This window comes from Canis lupus, chromosome 28 (genome assembly GCF_048164855.1).
Source record: "Canis lupus baileyi chromosome 28, mCanLup2.hap1, whole genome shotgun sequence".
Lineage (NCBI taxonomy): Eukaryota > Metazoa > Chordata > Mammalia > Carnivora > Canidae > Canis > Canis lupus.
In genome coordinates this window covers 14,335,221-14,347,619 of record NC_132865.1, presented here as the reverse complement: position 1 = coordinate 14,347,619, position 12,399 = coordinate 14,335,221, and the positions used below count along the sequence as shown (strand labels likewise).

The 12,399-nt window shown below is 48.1% G+C and overlaps 1 long non-coding RNA gene across 1 annotated transcript in view; it reads right to left on the bottom strand.

Moving 5' to 3' along the window:
- The window catches only part of LOC140620215 (uncharacterized), an 85,850-nt gene that overhangs the window by 65,156 nt on the left and 8,295 nt on the right, over positions 1–12,399 (bottom strand). Inside the window, exons 3-5 of the long non-coding RNA XR_012019984.1 lie at positions 8,745–9,016; positions 3,624–3,673; positions 2,937–3,118 (exon numbers count right to left, since the gene is read on the bottom strand). This is a non-coding gene — a long non-coding RNA (uncharacterized lncRNA). The remainder of the gene's footprint in view (positions 1–2,936; positions 3,119–3,623; positions 3,674–8,744; positions 9,017–12,399) is intronic.

Genomic DNA, 12,399 nt, shown 5'->3' with positions numbered 1-12,399 from the left:
AGGCCGGAGGGCTTTTTCTTTGCCCATGCTGCCTTCCTGGACTTGGGGACCGCCTCGGTTTGGATTCCACTGCCCCAGGGTATCTCCCAGGGATGAGGTCTCCAGGATGTGTCACTCTGTGCTTCAGAGAACTGCATCCCATCCTTTAGCCTCCCTGCACCACTCACCAGATCATACAGACCTCTCCTAACAAGGCCTACTCTCAACTACCTGCCATGGCAGGAAAGAGTTACCCAATAAACTCATCCAGTGGTCTCCAGGCATATTCAAACAGACTTTTTCTGAGCTCTACTATGGAGAGCATTGTGTTAAACTCTGAGACTATAAGATATAATTGCATGCCCTCCAAAGGCTTATAAATACCATCAGCAAATAATATTCATTAAGTCTCTAAAGTGTTTCCATACAGAATGAATTTTATACACATAACTGATCCCAGTGCCTCCTTTGCCCCATCCTTCCACTAACTTTTGTTGTTTCTTCATATAGTTAAAAAATGTATTGGTGGTTTCTTGGTCCAACATTATTATATTATGGTACAGAGAAATGAACATTTATTTGGAGGCAATGAACTTGATTTCTAGGGTCCTCTCTGTCAATTATTAGCCGGGTGACCTTCAGCAAATTATAGCCTCTTTCCTTATCGGTAGAGGGGATGATAATAGTACCCACTTTCACTGGGTTGTGGCAGTCAAATGAAATAACAAAACGCTTTGAAAATACTGATCCTTTTGAGAGCTATAAGAAGAAAGAACTTGGACTTAGGAGTCAGAAGAGATAGATTCTGAGCTTCCCTGAACACATCAGAGGCAGAATCTGTGAAAACAAAGTCATGCTGAGGAGGTGAGGGGTTGGGCTGGCTAGCCCAGGAGGTAAGGGCCTGACCCCGGCCCAGTCCTGCACCTCATTTTCATTCTTTCTTCAGAAAATCACAAGTTATTGCAAGTCATGGCCCTTCCTGAACAATCAAACCAAAACTGTCCATGATCAGATTTCAAAGATTTAAATAGAAAGAGGACTAGATTGACAGGAAGAGAGCATTCTTAAAGACTGATCCAATAAGTGAGTTCTCCCTCATTCATCCCTTAACCAACTTTCACTGACTGTCTACAGTGTTCGCTGCTAGGCACTATTTTAGATGCTGGAAATATAAAAACCAAGAGGGTTAATGGTGCTCCTAAAACTTCTTGAGGGGGTGAAGTATAGGTGTGGGAAGGGCTCAAGGGAGGTAATCTGGTTAGCAAAGTCTGAGTGAAGGAATGGAGGAAAATGGTCTCAGGGAGGCTGATGGAGATGGGGAGCCGGGCTAAAGTGCACCCAAACCTCCTCATCATTCTAGAGTTTACTATCTAGTGGGAAAAACAGAAATAGAAGCCAAGAATGACAATGCAATGTGATAACTATGTGAAGGAAATATGAATATAGTGACATAAAATCTCCCTCTCCCCCCCCCCATTCTCTCTCTCTCTCTCTCTCTCTCACACACACACACACACACACACACACACACACACAGCATCAATTCAAATTGAGAGAGATACCAAGCAGGGAAGAGCCTTGTAGCCTCTGGGAAGACAGATTTATGATTTGTTAGACCACGAGTCTATGCATTTAGTGCTCCTCTGCTCCCTTTCAACAACACCTTACTTTGCATGACACTTTACATTTAAAAATACTTTCACATTCTGTGTTTCATTTGGTTTATAGAAAATAGGAATGGAAAATGGGATACTTCCCATTTTACAGATGAGGAAATAGGCACAGAGAGATTACCAAAGTCACAAGTCTTGTCACTAATAGGGTGGGCATTACAATGTAGTTTTCTGATTCTTGGTTGAAAGCACTTTTCTAGTACAAGTAAGTGACTTCATTATCAATCTGATAAGAGCATCTGACTGTCATGAACCTTCATTGATCTAATTTCCTCCTTTCTGTCCCGTTGTATATTTTTTTGTTGTTGTTCCAGAACATAGTAAGTGTCTGTGGAGTCCTGTGCCACTGTGATTTAAACAAGCAAAAACATGAATTATATTCTGGGACTCAAAGGCCTCATATTTTCAAAGCTGCTATAATTATAGTCCAGCCATGTTATACCCTCAGGAAAGAATCTTGCAGTTTCTGCAACTGTCAAATGAAGGGCTTAGGCTACAGTCGCTCATTGCTAACATTCTCTGATTCATTTTTATAACCATCAATGTAATTTTAAAGTATTCATTAAGAGAGAACACACACACACACACACACACACACGCACACAGACTTTTTTAAAGTATGGATAATTATAAACCAAAATATTAATAACCTCTATCGTTGGGTAATTGAATCTTATTTGATTTTTTCTTCTTTTTGTGTAAGTCTATACCTTTATTTTTTTTTTACAGTAAGCATGGATAGCTTATGTAATTTAGGTAATAAATATATAATTCCACTAAGAACTGAAACTATGCCAAAAATGTTATCAGCACTTGGCAAAATATAGCATACTTACAGCACAATGGAGTCTTTACAAGTCCGTGTTTGAAATTTCAAATTCATTGATGAGACTAAATAGTACCAATTTTTGACAAATGTATATTAATTCAGTATGCTTTGATACATAGCCAAAGAGCATTCTCTACAAGAGAGTGTTGGCTGATTATCACAGAAGATACATTGATTTCTAAATTGTTCCATCTTTATGACTTATGACCATACCAAGATTTAAAAGACCCTGATTTTGCCTCCAAGTGCTTATAATTTAGTGGAATTTAATTTTATGGGGTTGGTAGTAGTTAGGTTTTGAAGAAATTATGCCAAGTCACAATGACCCCTGAAAATACTTAAATCAGTGTCTAAAAATAGTCTGTGCTTGCATTTATGATCAACTAACTCAGCATTGGCTTTTGGGGGGGGGGCAGTTAATTCTGTAATTTCTTGGAGACACAACGCCTCCTCACCTTCCTGGCTCTGGGATCCTTAAAGTTACTCATTATCACTCCAATCAGCCGGGGTGGTGATTTGCTTGCTTCATTGCCTAAGAACATCGCTGCTCATTATCTTGTTATTTTCCTTTCATTCTTTCTCTTCTTCTTGGATCCTTATAAGCCACAGAGGTTCACACTGAAAACATGTGATGCCACTGTAGGAGGGTAGTAATATTTCATAAGTAACTGTTGAATGAGACCCTGTGAGTTGTGTTAAAACAGACCAGTAGCTGAGTTGGGTGGGGGAAAAATGGAAAACATTAGGAAGTAATGATATGTCAGACTGGGCTTGTAGCCTCCGAAATGTACTGTGTGCATCAGGCCCTGCTGGGGACACCAGTGAGGCTACACGGTCCACAAGGACAACTGTGCCCACTGCCCTTACAGAATTCTCAGTGTAACGGAGGAGATGGACATTGATGGGACAATCGCACAAATAAAGGGAAGGTGGCAAGCAAAGAAAGGATGCCCAGACAGTGTGGGGATAGAAGGCTGAGCGCCACTGCAGACCCCAGCAAGTGGGCAAAGTCAGGAAAGTGCTCAATTTAGGAATAAATAATCTAATGGGTGGCTGGCCAGGGTGGGGGTGGTGGGGAGCGGAGTGTCTGTTCAAGAGGTGGAAAGAGAAACTGCATTTTATTGCATTTTCTGAGAACTCACCATGTGCCCGACTGCCTGTGGGGTGGTCTTTCCTTAGGTCCCCTGCAATCCTTAAAACACACATTTGATAGGTTGGCATCAGGAGCCACAGTTTTTTTTTTTTTTTTTAAATAATTTTTTAAATTTATTTATGATAGTCACAGAGAGAGAGAGAGAGAGAGAGGCAGAGACACAGGCAGAGGGAGAAGCAGGCTCCATGCACCGGGAGCCCGACGTGGGATTCGATCTCGGGTCTCCAGGATCGCGCCTGGGCCAAAGGCAGGCGCTAAACCGCTGCGCCACTCAGGGATCCCAGGAGCCACAGTTTTTAAGTGAATAACGCAGGCTCAGAGAGGTTAAGTCACCCAGCACAGGAGAAAAGGCCAGGAAAGGGATCCTCAGCCGCAGGCTTCAGAGTTTGGGGCTTATTTGGTTGGCATGGAAGGAGGTGCCGGAGGCTTCTGGGCGGGCACAGGGCTGGAAGGAAGGTATACTGAGGAGGGTTTGTCTCCAGTGGGGACAGAAGGACTGGGGTCAGGGAGCCAGCTGCCGGCTGCTTGGACACTGGTGAGAGGGAGTCTCCCGGGAGGCCCTCTGGGAGGCTGCTCACAAGCTACTGGGTTTGGGGGGTTGGCGGGGGAGGGAAGGAGAGGAAGATAAAATCATTTAATTTCCAAAAACTTCCAATGCACAGCACAGCATAACAGAGGAACATGCCTCTACCGTGACGGTTGATTTATGCTGCTTAAATTTTGTAGCCTATAAAAAACGTTTACTGTGCCACCAGTGGAACCCGGGATTCGAGTCAAATACGGGAAAGAGCATAGACCAGCTCACGCGGGAGACTGGCGACAGTCATTTCTTGCTTTAAGACCTGATTGACCCAATTGATCATTTAAGGAATGAGTAGCCCCTGCAGCTTATAAGAGGGGCAGCCTTTCTTTTTTTTTTTTTTTTTTTTTTAATGATAGACACAGATCGAGAGAGAGAGAGAGAGAGAGAGAGAGAGAGAGAGAGAAGCAGAGACACAGGCAGAGGGAGAAGCAGGCTCCATGCACCGGGAGCCTGACGTGGGACCCGATCCCGGGTCTCCAGGATCGCGCCCTGGGCCAAAGGCAGGCGCCAAACCGCTGCGCCACCCAGGGATCCCCAGCCTTTCTTTTCAAGTCGAGTCTGTATTTCAAATGGGGCTTTGAGCGGGCTCCCTTGGCGACGCCCCTGGGGAGCGGAGGTGCCCTGAGATCTGGAGGGGTTGCAGGCCGGCATCCCCGGGGCAGGAGCTAGGCCTGGGGGAGGGGGGGGGCGTCCCGGCTGGGTGAGCGGCCTCTGCACCCACAAGGGGGCCCTCGGAGCCCCGCAGCCGCGGAGCCAGCGGCCAGCCCCGGGTCCCGCTGCGGGGGAGGCGCTGCAGAGCCGCCCGCCCGGCCGCGCGGAATCCGGGGCGCTCCCCGGCCGCGTGGACGCGGGCGCAGCGTCAGGGCCGGTGCGTGCTGATCGTGTGGACCACCCACGGGGAAACCGGTTCGTGTCGGCGGCTCCCGGCCGCAGAGCCCCGCAGCGAGGCTCCCTGAACCCCCGGGACCTTCCCTTGCGCCTCGCCCCGCGGCGCCCAGGTCGGAGGGCCGGGGGCCCGGGCGTCCCCCACCCGCCGCCCCCAAACCCATCCCGTGGGGAGGGCGGACCTTCTGGGCCAGGGCCCGCCTGCATTTGACGTATTTTATTTTTTTAAAGATGTTATCCGTGGGATACACACAGAGAGACGCAGAGACATGGGCGGAGGGAGAAGCAGGCCCCGCGCAAGGAGCCGGGTGCGGGACTCGAACCCAGGGCCCAGGATCACACCCTGAGCAGAAGGCAGACGCTCAACCTCTGAGCCACCCAGGTGCACCCCCCACCCCCGCCTGCATTTTTTTAGAAAAAGATTTTATTTATTCATGAGAGACAGAGAGACAGACAGAGAGGCAGAGACACAGGCAGAGGGAGAAGCAGGCTCCATGCAGGGAGCCCGACGCGGGACTCGATCCGGGGTCTCCAGGGTCACGCCCTGGGCTGAAGGCGGCGCTCAACTGCCGAGCCACCGGGGCTGACCCTCCTCGCCCCCCCCCCCCCCCCCCCCCCAGCCTGCGTTTCAAACCCGCCGCCCGGGGAGCAGCGCCGAGGCCCCAGGCCCGGGGGCTAAGCGCTCCGCAGATCTGTTCGGCGGATCAGCTCGGACGGGGACAAGTGCATTTCTTCAGGAGAACCATGAATACTGATGAGGCGCTGTGAGGGTGAATCAGAATTTCAAAGGACACAGATACCAGGCCAAAAGTTACATTTCTAAAAAAGTCCCCAAGTAGGACAAAGAAAGGCTTCTAGTCTTCGGAGCATTTGACTGACCGGCATTTAAAACAAAACCAAACACTACGCGGGGAGCACGTGCCCAGGCCTCGGGCAAGGCGGCCTCAACACTTGTTTGCCTCTCGGGATAAACCTATTGAAAGAATGTGTGAATGATTTTAAGAGTCTCCCTGACTCTTGGACAAAGGAGTGCTTTCTGAGAATTTGAAAAACTTTTGTTGGAGGCAAAAGGGGGCAGGGATTTTTTTTTCCCCTTCTGTTTTTAGAGAGACCCCATTTAATAATGGATCTCAGGCCACTGTGAAGCCTGGGATACTAGTCCAGTGTGACGACCCCATTGCTGCGTTGCAAGTCCTGAGGCTTGACGTGTCAGCCGAGTCACCTTGGACAAGCTACTTCAGCAGCTGAGGCCTCAGTTTCTCCTGCCCAAAATGGATCAGAATACCCACCTCCCAGGGTGGTTGTCAGGCTTTATGGGGCGGACACATTACAAAGTAGTTAGGAGCCTCTACAGAGTAAGCTTGATAATCTGTTTACCAAAAAATGAACCGAAAATGTCCAGCTTTGCACACACACCCCCAAAGTTGTCACCATTAGTATTAACTTGTCCCTACCAGGCCCCTGCGACCTGACCCATCCCATCTGGGGCCTCACCCCTCCCATGCCTGTCCCCCCTGGGCCCCAGAGCCCTGGTCTTCCTTCTCCATTGTGCGGGGTTCATTGCCATCTTCAGGCCTCTGCGCAGCCTCGCTTTTCAGCCTGCTTCTGTACAGGGGACTTGCGTGTCCTTTGGTCTCAGACCCGCATCCTGTCCCTACTTTCTGAGAAAGACTCCCCCCCCCCCCATTACTTCCAGGTGCTCTCCAGCTACTGCCCTCTTACATCTTCTTAGCACTTAGCACTATCTGAGCTCATTTTGTCCTCGCTTGTTTCCATTTCTACCTCCTGACTCCTGTGCCATGAGAATGTCAGCCCCATCCTGTTACCACCATTTCCCCAGCTCCTAGAACAGGGCCTGCACACAGGCGGGGCTCCAAGAACATCTGTTGAAGGGGAGACTTGAGGGAGTGAGTGATGAGTGAGCAAACAGCAAGTGAATCCATAGAATAAGAAATGTCCCAGGAAGAAACACTGGAAGCTGAAGCCCCAGTGCAATTCAGCGTTTGCCGGGAGAGTGCACCTCGGAAGCCCTTCCTAGGCTGCCTTCACCCTTATGCCAACCCACCCCAGATCTCACACTGGGGACTTTCGTGTTGGCACTCGTCTGTCTCCCTGGGGAGCCTCCCACTCCTTGAAACAAAAAGCCCCTTATAGTGCGTAACACCATAGCAGACAGACATATAATAGATGCTCAATAAAAATATAGGTGAATGAACAAATTTAAACAAAACCTATATATGCTATGACATTTCAAGTTAATACTAACAAAGTTACTGGTGCTTGTCTTTGGAAAATATTCGTTTTGGGGATGCCCAGGGGCTCAGCAGTTGAGCGCCTGCCTTCGACCCAGGGCATGATCCTGGAGTCCCCAGGATCAAGTCCTGCGTTGGGCTCTCTGCATGGAGCCTGCTCTCTCTGCCTGTATCTCTGCCTCTCTCTGTGTGTGTCTCTCTCATAAATAAATAAATAAAAATCTTTTTTTTTAAAAAGGAAAATATTAGGTTTTTAGTAATTGAAACGTTTGTTGCAACTTTATGTTTTAGAGTATCTTTAAAGTAGGGTATGGAAATGGAATGTAAGGTATGCTTTGGTACTCGCAGGCCCAGAGTGGAAAGCATTTAAGGGGCAGAGAGGAACTGGGGGCGGGACACCCGGGAGCAAAGTCCAAGGCTGGAGAAAGTTGGCTTGCTTTGCCGCTTACTGCTGGAGGACTGGGTAGAGGGAGGCCGGTGAGGACACCTGGGATTTCCCAGAAAAAGGCAGCAGAGTTGCCCGTCAGGCCCTGCCCCACCTGGGTCTTCAGTGTCTGGCCCAGTGACAGGCCCAATGGGCACACATCCTGGGTGCTGAGGGGGAGGCTGGGAGGGGTGGGCCCCGCGGGCTGGATATCTGTGGGGGGAGTCAGCAAGTAGTCTCTGAAGTAACTTTACATAGATAAATGAGGGTGGGGGAGAGAGTGGAGAGGGAGAGAGAGAGCAAGAGAAACAACCCCCCCCCAGGGAGAACAGAGGGAGGTGCTGCAAAAGACACTCAGGTGACCCCTAAGAATTCAAGTCTTTCATTAGGCCCCACCTGAAGGCCAATTGTTCTGCAATCTACTGAGTGGTTTTGGCTCTAGGCTTATCTAAATCCAGTTGGGGTGTGGGGGGTGGTGTGGGGAAGAGTTTCTTCCTTTAACGAGGAAGAACAAAATAGCTCAAGAAACAAAAGCTTTTTTTTTCTTTTCTTTTCTTTTTTTTTTTTTTTTTTTGTGACCGGAATTTAAATGCTTCCAAAATGAACTGGCTACATGAGAGAAATTTGATTTTGCTTGAAAAATATGTCTTTTCCTGACCCCTCCCCACACATGTCCATAGTATGTACACATACAGGTCTCCTTTTAAACCTGGTGTGTGAGCATAAAATAGAAATTTACTCTCCTGTTCTCACTTCTGCTGGGAGTAGAAGATTCTAATGACAAACATGCTTGGAAACATTTCTCCAAACAAGCACACGACGTGCCAGAGGGTTACATTTGGAGAGTTTGGTAGGATTAGAGAGGGGCAGGTTATAGCTAAATGAAGGCGAAAATGAGGCCAACAGCGGAACCTGAGGAAGACACGGTGTTCCGCATGGAAGACTGTCTTAGGCCAAGTCACTTACCCTCTCATCTCCTTGTTCCTCCTTTGGGAAGTGGAGCTAGAACTGGTTCCTGCCTTATCCGCTCGTGACGATTACATGAGCTCATGTGAGGAAAGCATGAGGGCGGGAGTCCTGGGCCCACAGTTAGCTCACGGGAGCACTTGCGCATCTAATAGCACTTGAGTGCCCTATTGCTGGAAAGTCCTCCAATTCATTTCCATCCCACAGATAATCACTTTAGGCTTTGGGATATAAGGAGGAAAGAGCACGTCCCAGCTCTCAGGAGATCTGGTCTAGAGTGAGGACAGACAGGTAGACAGATAATTATAATCTTGTGTGTTGTGCAGTGAACCAAGTGTGCCCTGCGTGCTGTGGAAATGGCTGGGCAGCACCAGCTGTGTTTCCCTGGGGTCCCGTGTTAGCCTGGCCATGAAAGGGAGCCAACTTTTATGTCTATGGTCTACCAGTCTATGGCATTTATTTGTTCCAGCACCTAGCACAGTACCTACCATATAGAAGGACTTGAAAAAAGCCTTGCTGGGGACACGTGGGCGGCTCAGTGGTTGAGCGACTGCCTTTGGCTCAGGTCATGATCTCAGGGCCCTGGGATCGAGTCCTGCATCAGGCTCCCTGCTCAGCAGAGAGCCTGCTTCTCCCTCTGCCTATGTCTCTGCCTATTTCTGTATCTCTCATGAATAAGTAAATATTTTTTAAAAAGATAGAAAATAGACTTGCTAAATGAATCCAACTCGTTTAGACCTTGTCTTTGTCAATTTCAATGAAAAAAAAAAAAAAAAAGAAAACCCTCAAGAAACCTGAGTGGTGATACTGGTATAAGATTGTAAAACTGAGTAGAGGGGGAAAATATCGAAGGTGGGTTGCAAGAGCAGGCCAAGCCCGTGGTCTATCTGCCACGTGATTTTGGTGGTACGATCTTGTTCTGGCCACTGGGCTAGGCAGTGGGCTGCCAGCCTGGAGGAGAAGTAGAGGAAGGCAGGAAGGGGGAGCCACCCCACCGAGTGTACTCAGGCCGACCGCTGGGCGCTAGACACAGGGCGCGGAACTGGAAGGCCGCAGAGCCAGCTGAGGACAGAGAGGACTCAGAGGGCTCCTCAAAGGCCATGTGGAGGAACCATACTTTGAACACGTGTCCTTCAGGTGGGGGAGGAAGATGCAGCAGCTGTCAGAGCAGAATCAGCTCAAAGTTTTATTAGGCATTATTTAATTTTTTCTCCTCCCACACCTCATTAGGCCTGCTTTTCTCTCTTCTCCCCACATTAAGGTGGAGGTTCAGGGCATACACCCTGGAGTCAGGGGCCTAGCCCAGTTCCTATTGACTCTGTGTCCTTGGACAAGTTCTTTAACTTTCCCTTGACTCCGTTTCCCCAACTTTGACATGGACAATTATCGTGAGGATTGAGTTAACTCGGGGAAAGGGCTGAGAGCAGAGCCTGGTAGGTGGTGAGTGCTGGTTACACTCCAGGTGTCAACATGTCACCTGCATGGTGTGTCATTGTCTTGGAAGTGAGCCACTCTAACAATGGGAGTGTCCTGACTGCAGCTGCACTCCTGGGCCAGGGAAGGCGTGGTATGTTTAAAGTAGGGGCCTTGTGTGGTCACGTTTGCATTTTAGAGAGACAGATTTAAAGAAAGGGAATAGACCTTGAGGAGGCCAGGAGCCAGTGGGGACGTTGTAGTAGAGTCTCCGTGAGAGACAGGAGGCTCTGAATCCAGGAGGTGAAAATGAGCAGAAAGAACTGGGGGCAAAATTGGCAAAGCATAGTAAGTGTTTAGAAGTGGGTAGTGCAGGTGGGTTCCCCAGTTTCTAGCCTATTGACTGGGGGGACAGTGGTACCAGAGGTGAGGTAAAGAAGGTCAAGGGAGAGGCTGGCTGGGGAGAGCGATGATGAAGACTTCCATATTTCCTGGAGGGACACCCTGCTCTCACCAATTCCTTGCTCAAAACCTGTCAATGAACCACCATGGCCATTAGATAAATGTCAATTCTAGTAGTACTTACCTCCCAGGATTATTGTAAAGATTCGCTAATGCAACTCAAATTCTCAAAATATATTAAGTGCACATGGCATTGTGTGTTTGCTATTTATGAGTCTATAACTATTATGAGTCAGATCCCTGTGTTGTCTGTCCTCTGTTCACATCCCAGACTCACCCTATTCCCATTCCTCTGGCTGCATTACAGTTCCCCAGTTCACAGAAAACACTGGCCTTCTCTCATCTCCAGAGATGAGAACTCTCCATCTTCCCTTTTTTCTATTTAACTTGTTCTCCTCCATGTTCAGCTAAGATGTTGCTCCCTCTAGGATGTCCAGGCTGGGTGAGGGCTTCTATATTCTCATAGGCTTTTTTTTAAAAGATTATTTATTTATTTATTTATTTATTTATTTATTTATTTATTTATGAGAGAGAGGCAGAGAAGTAGGCACCCTGTGGGGAGCCCCATGTGGAACTCCATCTGGGAACTCCAGGATCATGCTCTGGGGCGAAGGCAAGCGCTAAACTGCTGAGCCACCCACGGACCCCCTCTCCACTCTCTCTCATTGTTTGTTTTGCTTTTAAGATTATATTTATTCGAGATAGAGAGAGTAAGAGATGGAGAGAGCACAAGTGGGGGAGGGGCAGAGGCAGAGGGAGAAGCAGGCTCCCCACCAGGCGAGGGAGCCCAACGTGGGGCTCCACCCCAGGACCCTGGCATCATGCCTGGAGCTGAAGGCAGATGCTTAACCGACTGAGCTATCCAGGAGCCCCTCATTGGTTTTTTTTTTTTTTTTTTTTTTACCTTAGCCCTTGGACATCTATTTTCTTCCCATAATCTCACCTATCTCTTGCTATCTCCATGTCCAGCTTCAACTTTGCTCCTGAACTCCTGACCTGTATTTTCAACTGCTCATAAATCCTCCAACTAGACCTTTCACAGCTAGCCAACTGGAACAGGTTATTATTTCAACCCTCATTCCCATGCCTCAAACTGAGCTCTCCTCCCCTATTTTCTAGCTTGTTTAATAGGCTCCCCATGTACACAATCACTCAAGCTAGGTCTTATGAGTTTCAATTCCTCCTCCCTCTCCCCCCTACATCCTTCCTCTTATGTATCTTGCCATTTCTGATTCTGGACAGCTTGAATTTGACTTCTCATTTCATCTTCACTGTCACAATCCTAGCTTTGGCTTTCATTATCAGTTGCCTAGACTATTATAATAGCTTCTTAACTGGCCTGTCTCCAGCTAACTTCCAGAGCACAAGTCTGATCATGCCACTTTTTTACTCCAAGACCTTCTAAGGCTGCACAACCAATAAAGTGAAGTCTGAGCCCCCAACCATGGCATTCAATGTCTTCACAGTTTGGTCCCAGTGTATTTTTCCAGCTTCATCTCTCACCAGCCCATGCTCCCTCAATGTATATCTCCACATTAGAATTAGTTGTTTATCTCTTGTGCTTCCAATTCCAGGGTGTCAGGACAAGCTCATGTTAATCTCTGTACCTGAAAACCCTAGCAGAGTGCCTAATACATGAGTGTCTTCCAAGTACTTGGCTGTCATCACTTCCAAAGGGAGCATCTCACCTAATCCTCCTAATCCAATGTCTGGCTCGGTGTCCTAAACACTGAATGCATTCAATAAGAATTTGTAGGAAGTGCTGATTTATTTGGAGTGC